At 42.0% G+C, this 14202-nt stretch overlaps 1 pseudogene; it reads right to left on the reverse strand.

The window, feature by feature from the left end:
- Positions 1-8073: 8073 nt before the first annotated feature.
- On the reverse strand, positions 8074-9336 carry LOC126623846 (uncharacterized; annotated as a pseudogene).
- Positions 9337-14202: the final 4866 nt, after the last annotated feature.

A 14202-nucleotide genomic window follows, 5' to 3' on the forward strand; every position in this document is an offset into this window, starting at 1 on the left:
CGATTCTCACAGCCCAAAGGCTTGGGGTCCAAAGCTTCGGCCTAGGGTTTTTGGGTTAAGGGTTTACTGTGTTAGGCTCAGGGTTAAACGGGCAGAGGGCCCTAGTTGGCATGGCCCGAAGGCCTAGCTTTAAGGGGTTTGGGCCGAAGGTTTAATGGGCCAAAGGCCCGAGCTGTCGTGACCCTAAGGACCTGGGTTAAATGGGTTTGGGGATTTTGGTTTTCGGGTTTGGGTCAAAATGACCCGATTCCATCGAGAATGAAGCCCGGAGCCTCCCAAGCTCTGGGTGACACCGTCTTACCATTCTACCCTATGATCCTCCTACTAAAATGAAGATACGAGGGATGAAAAGAGATTCGTACCTGTAATACACCGTGAAGTGGCTGGAGTCGGCTGGATTCTGGGCTAGAACACCATGGGCTCGCCAGACCTGGGTTCTCGGTTTCTCTGTGCTTCATATAGATGAGGGATAGGGAGAGAAGATCCACCACAGTGATGGTGGTGTTGTTAAGTTTCCCTAGGTATGGCTGTTTAGGGTGTGTGGGTGGGTGTGTCGCCGGGAATGAGAGAAGAGTGAGAGAGAGAATGAGCTGAGAGTTGACTCGGGGGAGAATGAATGAGATAATGAAAGAAAGGGATAAGGGTCTGCCACGTGACAGGCAGAGAGAGAAGGAGAACTTGAGAGAAAATCTAAAAAGTAAACCAGATTGGGTAAGGATAGGGGATAAGATCGTAATTTCATTATTTCCGTTAAAACGAAATTACATATTTTGGGACGTGGTTTTACAATCTACCCCCTTAAAAGAATTTCATCCTAGAAATTACAACCTCAAATAAATAAATACGGGTACTGGCTCCTCATTAGTTCCTTTGTTTCGCATGTCGCTTCCTCGATTGCATTGTTTCTCCACAACACTTTTACCAAAAGGATGACTTTGTTCCCCAGTGTTTTATCTTGTCGATCAATGATCGCCACTGGTTCCTCGACATAACTCGCATCCTAATTCACTTCTAATGGTTCCGGCTAAATGACGTGAGAATGATCTAATACATATTTCTGAAACATGGAAACATAAAATACGTTATGAATTTGCTACATCTCTGGTGGTAGCTCCAACCTATAAGCAACCGTACCAATTCTCTCCTTAATCTGGTAGGGACCAACATTACAGGGACTCAACTTCCCTCGCTTACCAAATCAAACCACACCCTTCCAAGGCGACAACTTCAGGAATACAAAATCACTAATCTTATACTCTCGATCCCTGGAATGTCGATCCCCAATGCTCTTCTGTCTGTCTTGTGCTGCCTTCGGGTTCCTCTTAATCAGCTAGATGTTAGCATTAGTAGTGTCAACGATTTCTAGTCCCACTAACACCCTTTCACCGACCTCTTTCTAACACAACAATGTTCAGCACGCCTTCCCATACAGTACCTCAAATCGTGCTATGCCGATACCGGAGTCATAGCTGTTATTGTAAGCAAACTCAATTAGAGGCAAATAGTTATCCTAACTACCTTTCCACTAAAGAACAAACACTCTCAACATGTCATCCAATGTCTGAATCATTCTCTCAGATTGACCATCGGTCTGTGGCTGATAGGCAGTGCTATACAATAGCTGAGTATCTATGGCATCATTAAATGCTCTCTAAAATCTAGAGGTGAACCTTGGATCTCTGTCTGAAACAATGGTGATGGGTACACTATGAAGTTTGACAATATTGTCGATGAACAACCATGCCAACTTCTCCAATGTGTAGGTTTATCGAACAGGTAAGAAGTGAGCGGTTTTAGTGAGTCTGTCCACAATCACCCAAATGCCATCAAACCTTAATTGCATCTTCGGCAAACCATACGCGAAATCCATGGTGATGTTTTCCCAATTCCATGCTGGTATAGGGAGATTTTGCATTAGCCATGTAGGTTTCTGTCTATCTGCCTTCACCTGCTGGTAAATAATACATCTCTTCACATACTCTGTCATATCCCGTTTCATCCCATACCAGTAGTAAAACGAACAGATGGTGTGATATAGTTTGGTACTCCCTGGATGCATGGCATATGTTGAGATGTGAGCTTCATCCAGAATTTCCTTCTTTACCACTCCATTATCCTTAGGCACAAACAACCTGTTTCCCATCACCAAGGCTCTATCTCTTCGGATTTTTAAATCTTGCCTCAACCCGTTCAATACCTGCTCTTTTAGGTTTGTACATTACTGATCAAGCTCCTAAGTTTCTCGAACCATATCCACCAAAACAAGTCTGACTTGGAAGTGTGTTAACAAGGCTCCCTATGAGTCTGGTGTCATGGTAACGCAGCTTTCTCGAAGAGAAAACAGTAGCGAAACATGGATAGATAAAAATAAGGCAAGCTGTCCACGAGATTTCTAGTTAGATGCATCTGCTACTATGTTGGTATGACCAGGATGATACTCAATAGTACAATCGTAGTCACTAATGAGTTCCATCCACCTTCTCTGCTTTAGATTCAACTTTTTCTGAGTGAAGGCATATTTCAAGCTCTTATGATCAGTAAAGATGCGGCATCTATCGTCGTACAAGTACTATGGCCAAATTTTGAGAGCAAAGACCAATGCTCAAAGCTCCAGATCATGAGTGAGGTAGTTTCTCTCGTGAGTTTTGAGCTGCTTAGAAGCATATGCGATAAATTTCCCATGTTGAATCAGAACACAACCCAATCCCAAGAAAGATGCATCACTGTAAATCTCAAACTCATCGCCATCATCCAGAAAAGCAAAGACAGGAGCCTGAGTAAGACGTTGCTTAAGCTCCTGGAAAGTCCGTTCACAATCTTCATCCCACTCGAATTTGACCCCCTTCCGGGTCAACCTAGTAAGAGGCAGGGCAATTGATGAAAAGTTTTATAAAAAAACATCGGTAATAGCCTGCTAACTCTAGAAAGCTTCTTACTTCAGTAACATTTCTAAGTTACTCCCACGTAAACATTGCCAAAATCTTCTGAAGGTCCACACTAATTCCCTCAACAGAAACCATATGTCCGAGGAAACTAATTTAGTTTAGCCAAAATTGACCCTTACTGAAGTTTGCATACAGCTGATGTTTTCTCAACCTCTCCAACACTAACTTCAAATGTTTCCTATGCTCAACATTACTTTTGGAGTAGATCAGGATGTCACCAATGAACATAATAACAAACTGATCCAAATACGGTCTGAAAATTCCATTCATCAAATCCCTGAAAGTTGCAGGTGCATTCGTCAACCCAAAAAGAATGACACGGAACTCATAGTGTCCATACCTAATATGGAAGGCAATCTTTGGTACATCTTCATTCCGGATCAGTAACTGGTGGTAACCCGAACGAAGGTCAATCTTAAAGAACACCTAAGCATCATTTCGTTGGTTAAACAGATCATCAATATGAGGTAGGGGATAACGGTTCTTCATCGTCACCTGATTCAGTTGCCTATAGTCGATGCCAAGTCTTATAGACCCATTCTTCTTTCTGACAAATAGTACATGAGTGCCTCAGGGAGACATGTTAGGTTGGATGTAGCCCTTATCCACTAGCTCCTGAAGTTGGATCTTTAATTCTCTCAACTCAGCTGGTGCCATTCAGTGTGGGCTAAGGAAATAGGGTTGGTGCCTGGGAGTAAATCAATGGTGAATTCGATTTCCCTCGCAAGTGGTAACCCTGGAAAATTGTCAGGAAATATATCGGTGAATGTATTCACCACTGGCACATCTTTAGCACACAAAGAAGGTTCACCCTGTGTGACCACGTGAGCTAAAAATCCCACACAACCTTTCTATACTAACTTAGTCGTCTAGATGGCAAAAATGATACTATTTGGAAGGATCCGTTGCTCACCCTGAAACGTGATCAACAGTCGTCTAGACCAATTAAATGTCACAAATTTCTCCCTACATCTGGCATAAGCATGGTGCCTGGATAGCCAATCCATTCCCAAGATGATATCGAACTCCCAAGTAACATACCAGTGATGACTTTGGGATCCTACTCCACCTCTTACTCAGTCATGGCGTTGATACGCTCATGGACCTAACGTCCCGAATCACTGTTACGGCCGCCTCGAGTCCTAGCACCCTAGCTATTGTGGCCTATTCGGTTTCCCTGGGCACGACTGCCTGAAACTGTTCCAGAATATTGTGGCTGCCTCTGAGCAAAAAAATGAAGTACTCTGACTACCACTTCCACCATAACTCTGAGTAGTCGAATAGTTACCCCCACCTAACTCAAAGTACCCAGGTTATTACTCCCACCGTAACCCGAACCAGAAGCAAAACTATCAGGTAGACATGAAGTAGCACAATCACGGGCCATGTGTCCAAAGCCGCCACATCTGTAACACAAGCTTGGATCAACCTCACTAGGGTTAAAGTGACTGAAAGATCACCTCGCCGACTCACTGCCTAAGCCATTATTCAACTGCTAACAATGAAAGCATAGTGATAATGCATGACATGTTTAGAGCATACATCTAATTCAGAATACAAACGGAATGTGCTATTACAAGTAATGTCAAGGCATAGAGGATGGTACGAAATAACTGGTAGGGGAATGACGACTAGATAAGCACAAAACATTGAATATTATCTTTCCAACATACGTAAATTTATCTCAAAACATCTTCATAATACATAATCATCCATTATATATACTACAAGGAGTGTAAAAACATGTTCATAAGTAGTATATAGTTATCCATCATATATACTATGTTTATACCATATTTAGGGCCTCGTATTTAGATCTCGTACAAATACTTGGGGGGACTTAAATGTAATTATGTGATAAAAGAAGGGGCAAATATGTAATAAGTGAGGAGTCCTTATTCTATAAAAAGACCCATCACCCTCACAATGAGAGGCCATTTTCTAAGGCCAACTCTTAGGCCTGAAACCCTCTCACATCCCCTCTCATATTACAGAGGCTCTCTCCCTCACTTCTCAGAGAAATACAATACAATCAGTGTGGACATAGTCCAAACCTTGGGATGAACCACGATACATCTTGTGTTATTTACATTACTTGCAGATTCACGGTTGGATTTACGTTGTTCCAAGACCTCCGGTTTTGTGCATCAACATTTGGCGCCGTCTGTGGGAAACGATACGAAAAGTTGTGTCGGTTCTCTTTTTCATTTTTTCACCTTCACCGTGAATCTGCAAAATCACAAAAACCCAAGAAACCAATCCCAGCTCTCTTTCTCTCTCTTCAATCAGTCACATATCTTGGCTCTAGTAAAAAAAAAATAAATAAATAAATCAAAACGCTACCTCCCAATTCCCAATTCCCAATTCCCAATTTCCCAATTATTTCCCAATTCGATTCCTGCAATCTCTTTCTCGATTTCACAGACAGAGATCCAATGGCGCCGATGCCCAATACCCGTCCGGACGGGGACGATGAGATCCGTGACCTATCAAACAACCACGGCTTGGAAAGGCAGAAGATTCCAAGGAGGAGAAACCTAAACCGGAACCTGACACAGATCTCATGGCGTTGAATGATCAATCGCCGCTTGTTGAGAAGTCTGAGAAGGAATGATAACAGATAAGACTACTGATCATCAGTTCCTAGTACACTGCCACAATGTCCTTCTGCTATATGATCATATGTATGTTCCTGAGAGAGCAACGCGATTCCAAACTAACCGTCGTCTTACCTAAGTAGTGTGTAAGAAGAGAAGTCGGCGAAGAGATAAAGAAAGAACCTGTACCGAGGCATCAGGCAGCGTCCGTGGGGTAAATGGGCCGTCAAGATTCGTGATCCCAGAAAAGAGGTTCGAGACAACTCGGACGACTTAGTTCACGACTCGACCGAGGTGAAGCGACTCAGGGAAGACTTACTGGGTCAGATTCCAGCTCTCGGTTTCCAGCTCCGGGTTAGATTCCAGCTCTCGGTTTCACCCGAAGGCCGGGTTCTGGATTCGGGTTTAGGTTCGACGTCTAGGTTCGGGTTGTATACGAGGGAATGGCTTACTCGTGCATCGGTGTTTGGCAGCACGATCGTGTGGAGATCATCGCCAACTATCAGGGTAATAGGACGACGCCGTCTATTGTGGCTTTTACCGACACCAAAAGTTTGATCGGCGATGCGGCCAAGAACCAGGTCGCGATGAACCCACGACCAGGGCTTGCTCCACCCAATTCAAATTTGTTGCTCTCTCTCCCTCTCCCTCTCTCTGTCGCTTGATCTCTTTCTGTTTGTTAAAACTGGAAGTGGGGGACTAATGCATCATCTTCTATGAGAAGAAAAATCGACGACTTGTTACCAGTTCCAGAAAGCACACCACTTTCATCTGTTTGTGTTGTGGTTCTTGAAGAAATTAGAGATGAGGGGTCAAGATTTGAGGCCCCCTATCTCTTCTCTCAAGTGTCCACGTTTCCCTGATTCCGATTCTGATGATGCCGTTACGGTTTTGGGTGATACGATCAAGAGGCAAAGGGCTCATGATTCGGATGATGGTCTTTTGGCAATGGAAGACTCGATTAGGGAGCTTGACGATCTACTTCATCACAAGGGGTCCTCATGCAACACCACCGAAGCATATGATTGCTGGGCCTAAAAGTTGTTAGCCCCTCTCGTCTCAGCGGTTGTGGATCTCCAGTAAGGCTCCGCCGTCCGGTTCTCAATCTCGCGATCTCCGGGAAGTGATCAAGAGGGCCCATGATCAGCCCCAGTACCTCAACAAATTGCAGGGAAGCTAGTGCAGATCAAAGATGCTCTGTATGCTACAGACAACCTGCTGGATGAGATCAATGACCCATCCCTGCATCTTCATTTTCTGAGAAAGCAAAAGGAAAAAAGAAAAAGAAAAAGTGGTGCAGTCATGGAGGGGTCATGTGTTCACAAAGAAGAAAAGCAAAAGCACTGATAGAAGCAATGATATTGGCAGATTTAGATCAAAATCCACTGTGCCCACGCAAAAAAAGAAAAAGAAAGTGAAAAGACAAAGCAAAAGGGAAGCACATGGGGACACTGCAAAAGCAAGGAATAAACACCCCACCAGAATGATGTAATTTATTTTTCTTATCTTTCGAAGACATCTGTATAAACCCCATCAGAGGGTAATAATACCAAAAAAAAAATAAAAAACACGACAAAGCCCAAAGTAAATGGGCTGGAATGTTGTGTGGAGAGTGAAGGCCCATAAGCCTAAAATAGCATCAACCAGATGACCAAAAGTATGTCTAGTATCACAAAAAAAATTATTCGGCACCCCGTCGCTATTATCGTCAACTAGGTGATCAAAAGTACGCCCAATACTCCAAATTATTCGGCAGCTTGCTGCTATTACCACCAACCAGGTGATCAAAAGTACGCCTAGTACTCGAAATTATTTGGCAGCCTGCTGCTATTACCACCAACCAGGTGATCAAAAGTACGCCAAGTACTTCGAAAATTATACAAGAGCACTACTCAAGTCAATCATACATAAACATTCATGAGCATTACTCATGTCAATCATACATAAACATTCATGAGCATCACTCATGTCAACATTCATGAACATCACTCATGTCAACACACTAGTAGAAAAAACACTTTGCGCGACGTAGGTACCTTCGTCGTGCAAAGTCCAAAGTCGTTGGGCAAGGGTTTGCGCGACGTACCTTCGTCGTGCAAAACCCGTCGCGCCAAGTCGGTAACGCTAGAGTTTGCTCGACCAAGGTATAACCTGCGTCGCGCAAGGCCACTTTGCACGACGTAGGTCCTGCGTCGCGCAAGGCCACTTTGCTCGACGTAGGTCCTGCGTCGCGCAAGGCAACTTTGCGCGACGTAGGTCGCGTCGTGCAAGGAAACTTTGCACGACATAGGCCCTGAGTTGCGCAAGGCCACTTTGCTCGACGTAGGTCCTGCGTCGCGCAAGGCAACTTTGCACGACGCAGGGCCTACGTCGAGCAAAGTGGCCTTGCGCAACTCAGGGCCTATGTCGTGCAAAGTTTCCTTGCGGGACCCGACCTACGTCGCGCAAAACCTTTTTTTTTTTTTTAAATGTTTTGGTCAAAACTAATTTTTTTTTTTAATTTTTTGATAAATATTGTAAAGAATAATTAATTAACCAAGCAAAAGTATTTAATTATAAAATATATAAAAATGTATACATACAAGATGTCCAAACAAAAAAGAAAAAGTACAAGTGAACTAGGTTTAAAACATCAAGCTACTGAGTATCGGGAGGGTGAGGTGGCTCTGAGATCGAAGGTGGATCAAGATGAGGTGCTGGTAGCGAGACTTGTAGGCCGGCCGTCTGTATGGCTCGTACAAGGTCTCTCACCGTTTCAGCATAGGTCCTCACCTCCTCGCTATGGACCCTCAGCTGCGCTTCCATCTGCTCGCCCTGGGCCCTCATCTGCTCCTTCATCTGCTCGCCCTGGACCCTCATCTGCTCTTCCTGGATCGCAAGCTTACCCCTTAAGGTTGTCACTTCATCCATCAATGATGTGTTCAATCTGGAAGAAGAGGCACCCGTCTCACGAACCCGTGATTTCCCCATACCCCGAACAACCTGGCCATGACGATGACCAAGGTTCTCATCCAGGACTTCAGTCATGATCTGAAAACCTACATCCTCTGGTACCATGACATCCTCGATCGAAGTCTCCGGGGGAAGCTGCGATGCTGCTTCTTGGAGAACAACAGTGCTCTTTTCCACCATAGTATCCTGTAATAATAAAGAAAAAACATATAATGTTTAATAACAAAATATAAATAATATTTGAATGATTCATACATATAAGAATAATAATAATTACATATACTTACATAAAACTGCCCAGCGATTTCATTACCAGGTCGAACGTAAACGTCCTTGAACATGTCAATCTCTGGGAACTTAGAACCCTCCTGAAGAAAAAAAACATTAAGAAAATTTTATTAATAATAATAAATAAATTGTATAAAATTTCAAAGTTAATATAGTATTACCTGACGTCGTTCCTCAAGCCTATACGAAAAGGGCTTCGAACCAGAATGGTGGAGAAGTGTCTTTGACTCTCGAGCTATCTGTCCAGCAACAAATTTCTTCTGTTAAACACACAATATACATGTTAGTGCAACTATTTGAAATAAATTAATAAAAAAAGCTTTAAAAAATTACTAAAACAATAATAAATTTTTATTAAAATATTATGCACATACCACAAAGTCTGGGTTCGTAAAATGCTTGCAGAGCCACTCCCAATCCTCTGGCCGGTCATTCAATTCGCTTGGAACATGTAAGCGAGCAATCTCCAGATTATCTCATATCTTAAAATGATTGTGAAAATTGTTCTTCCAATTTTTGTACCGGCTTGCTAAGGTCCCCTCTAAGTAGGCCATGACCTCAACTATTTACACCTTGCCATATTTATTTTTTACATCCATCAATTCGACCAACACATGGGTTCATCCACCAACAGCATAAAAAAAAATTTAAATCACAATTAAACTTAATACTTTATATCGAAATTTCCCTCTCAGTTTTTCATGTTTTCAATAGAAACCAAAACCAGAAAACTTTACCAAATTGGAGTCATTTGATTCGTGTTTTTTTTTTTTTTTTTTTTTTTTTTGGGCTTATGAGTGTACAAAATAAATACTTTATTTTGTTTTTGAAGATTTTGTGTTATATACTTTATGTTGAATATATTTTGTGTTTGAAAATATATAAATTTAGTTTGTTATTATTCCTTAAAAAATTATAATTTTTTGAGGCCTATGTAGCCCTCCATAGTTGGAGATTGCCTTAATTAGTAGTGTATCCGATTCAAGTTTTCGTTATTACAATAATACTGTTTGGTGATTGGAGTGGAATGTCAGGAGGTTTGTGAAGGCCGATCAAACAAAGGTATGGAATAAGAACCTCTTCAGGGAGGAAATAGAGGAGAGGCTAAGATTTGAGATGACGCTACTTGAAAGAGTAACATTTCAATGACGTGAAAAAGTTCCAATTGGTCATCTACAATAGTCGAGCTTAACACATCTTACTTAAAAAAGAAAAAGGTAATGAAAGAAAAGAAAAAATACTAATTTTACAATCTTCCTTAAAATTTTGCTTTTATTTTTTATGCTAATTTTAAAAAATTCCTATCCATGAGGATTAAAAGCTCCTTTAATAGATTCAGTAAATCTTCATAGAGAGCATGATATGATATGTTATAAACTGTAAAGATGAAAGGATTGTTCATAAATTTCCGAAGAGTGTCCTGTTTGTCTACCCTTCTTGTTTCATATATCGAACTAAACTAGTTACAAGACTGGTTGTAATAGTGTGCCATTCCAAAATTTATAGCAAATATGTGGCTGAACTTTTTGATATTTATAGATAGAAACTTATCAATTTTTTCTTTTCTTTCTAAATATCTTTTACAATCCCTTTTAGTTTGGACTATATATCCACTTAATCAAGGTTATTTTTTCTAAAGTATCATTTTTTATCTCTTTTTAGTTCATTTTTTTTGTTCAAGCGATAGTGAAATGTAGATTTTCATGTATTTACCCTCACGTTAGAGAAAGAGTCCCTTTGTGCTACACTGCCATCATCAATAGGAGACCAAATTTTTCAATATATTGGGTATTTACCAAACTAAGTATTTACCCTCAATCATATATGCATGATAAGAACAAAAAATATCAAAATTTTCAATATATTGGGTAATATCAACCAAAATTTCAATACAATCATATATAAAAATGGATGAATAACATAGAAGTTTTTAAATCACCTCACTCAGTTAATGAGTTCAAGTATAATCAAAGCACAATCTAAACTTTCATCTGGTAGTTGGTACAATAGTTTCTTGGTCACAACTCCCAAAAACATTTAGTAATAAACACACATGAAAAGATTATATGGACAGGTGGAGATTCAGCAAATCCAATTTTCAAACACGTGAGAACAATGCAAATGAACAAAAGAATGGTTAAACATACTTCAATGGTCAATAGAGGTTTTCGGGAATCAAGATCTTCTGGGGTGAATTCAGCCTGAATGAAGCAAAATACAAAAGCACATATCAGTACATCACATACAAACAAAGAACTGTAAAAATATTAATGACAGGGGAAACATCTAGCCTCCACAAAACTGTAAAAATATTACAATCGAACACAATTAGCACACACAAAACTGAATAAGATAATTCCAAGGAAATTGTGATCAGGCGACTATGAAGGTTTGCAGGTGAGGAACAGGGGAAGGCTGCTATGGAGTTTTTGAATTGTATTAGAACACTGAAAAGAAAGATAAAAAAGCAGATTTTCGTGTTGACTTTGCACGACGAACCCAGGCGTCGCGCAAAGTTGGAAAAAAGCGGTAAATAAACGTGGTTTGGCGCCAAACCCTTGCGCGACGCACAAGACGTTGCGCAAGTAGTCTTTGCACGACGGCACTTTGCGCGACGAAGGAGTGCGTCGCGCAAAACAGCTTTGCGCGACGTAGTTGTACTTTCGTCGCGCAAAATATCTTTGCGCGACGCACTCCTTCGTCGCGCAAAGTGCCGTCGTGCAAAGACTACTTGCGCAACGTCTTGTGCATTTCGTCGCGCAAACATACTTTGCGCGACGCAATTGTCTGCGTCGCGCAAGTTTCCGTCGCGCAAACATGTTTTTGTACTAGTGACATCCATGAGCATCACTCATGTCAATCAACATAAACATTCATGAGTACCACTCATGTCAATCAGCTTTAAAAGCTTCATTTACAGAGCTCTAGCTTCAAAAGCTTCATTTACAAAAGCTTTAGCTTTAAAAGCTTCATCTACAGAGCTCCAGCTTCAAAAGCTTCATTTACAAAAGCTCTTGCTTCAAAAGCTTCATCTACAGAGCTCCAGCTTTAAAAGCTTCATTTACAAAAGCTCTAGCTTCAAAAGCTTCATTTACAGAGCTTTAGCTTCAAAAGCTTCATTTACAAAAACTCTAGCTTCAAAAGCTTCATTTACAGAGTTTCAGCTTCAAAGGCTTCACTTGCAAAGCTTCACCTACAAAGCTTCAGTGAAAGGTATACAAATACCGCCTCTGAACAACCACCACTTCGGCCTATACATGGATTCAATTTGAAGTCTCCAGCCAACAGACTTTATTGACCGAAGACTTTGGGGACTACATTATGTACCATATATTAGGCCTCAACTAGGCCTCATGAAAAATACTTGGGGGACTTAGCACATTATTCATGTATTGAGGAGCGAGCCCTTATTCTATAAAAGGGATTCCCTCACTTTCATTAGAGAGCACCCATTATTCATGTACTGAGGAGCGAGCCCTTATTTTATAAAAGGGACTCCCTCACCTTCATTAGAGAGCAAACCCGCCAGCTGAGCAACCGCCTCGCCGCGAGCATCACTCCTAACCCATCACTTATGTATTGAGGAGCGAGCCCTTATTCTATAAAAGGGACTTCCTCACCACTATTGGAGAGCATCGCCGCCTATTGAGCAACCGCATCGCCGCGAGCATCAACTCTAGCCCATCATTTATGTATTGAGAAGCGAGCCCTTATTCTATAAAAGGGACTCCCTCACCTTCAACGCCACAAGCCGAGCCAACCAAGGCAACATAAGCCACGAGCCGAGCAGCCTCGCAGCGTGTGCTACTTCTAGTTGAGCATCATTTCAGATTGAGCACTGCCTTATATCGAACATCAGTTCAAGACAACATCTAGTTACTTCGGCCCACACATAGACTGAATTTCAAGTCTCCAGCCAAAAGACTCTCTTGACTGAAGACTTTGGGGACTACTGTTTATACCATATTTAGGGCCTCGTATTTAGATCTCGTACAAATACTCGAGGGACTTAAATGTAATTATGTGATAAAGAAAATGGCAAATCTGTAATAAGTGAGGATTCCTTATTCTATAAAAGGACCCCTCACCTTCACAATGAGAGGGCATTTTCTGAGGCCAACTTTTAGGCCTGAAACCCTCTCACATCCCCTCTCATATTACAGAGGCTCTCTCCCTCACTTCTCAGAGAAATACAATACAATCAGTGTGGACATAGCCTAAACCTTGGGGTGAACCATGATGCATCTTGTGTTATTTACATTACTTGCAGATTCACGGTCGAATTTACGTTGTTCCAAGACCTCTGATTTTGTGCATCAACATACTACAAAGAACATAAATTCGATAAAGTATGGTATTCCAAAATATTCTCAGTAAAACATGATAATTATAAAGTGTAAATCTAATTTACTCATAAAACGTTTCGTAAAACGTAACCATTAAATCATGCTTTTCATGTATGCATTTCTACTATTAAAACATGCATTTTAGAAGGGGTTCACTCATAGATATTTTGTCGTCGAAGAGCCGTGCGAAATAGGAAGAACAAAATTGCCGCTAATAATCATACCTAAGCACATAAATGATCCAATTAATGAAACTATATCATAATGATTGAATTTTGGGAAACGGACGTCACAAACGGATGCAGGACGTCGAAAAACTTAAAAAGGGACCTCGGGTACCCCACATGTCGTCACATACGCCCTCACGCGCCACCGTGGGTCGCCGGAAAAGTCGTCATCAGCGCCGTTGTGGCAGGTGGCGCGTGTGCTCTACGCACTGGCATCGGTAACCCTTCACGCTCACTTACGTGCTGGCCCACGCGCGGCTTGGGTTCTTAAGATCCTGTTGGGCTGGGCCGGATCCGTGTTTGGGCTTAGGCCAAAAGGTTTATGGGCTTAAAAGGTTTGGGCCTTATGGGCCTAAGGTCAACGGGCCGAAGGCCCAAGTTTTCACAGCCCAAAGGCTTGAGGTCCAAGGGTCCGGCCTAGGGTTTTTGGGTTAAGGGTTTACTAGGTTGGGCTTAAGGTTAAATGGGCTGATGGCCCTAGTTGGCATGGACTGAAGGCCTAGCTTTAAGGGGTTTGGGTCGAGGGTTTAGTGGGCCAAAAGCCTGAGCCAGCGCGGCCCTAAGGGCCTAGGTTAAATGGGTTTGGGGTTTTAGGTTTCCGGGTTTGGGTTGAAATGACCCAGTTCCATCGAGAATGAAGGTCGGAGCCTCCCGAGCACCGATCGACGCCGTCTCACAATTTTACCCTACGATACTCTTACTAAAATGAAGATATGAGGGAAGAGAAGAGATTCGTACCTGCGATACACCATGAAGTGGCCGAAGTCGACCGAATTCAGGGCTCGAATATCACGGGCTCGCAGACCTGGGTTCTCGGTTGCTCTGTGCTTCATAGAGACGAGGGAGA

Source organism: Malus sylvestris, chromosome 5, assembly GCF_916048215.2.
Source record: "Malus sylvestris chromosome 5, drMalSylv7.2, whole genome shotgun sequence".
Lineage (NCBI taxonomy): Eukaryota > Viridiplantae > Streptophyta > Magnoliopsida > Rosales > Rosaceae > Malus > Malus sylvestris.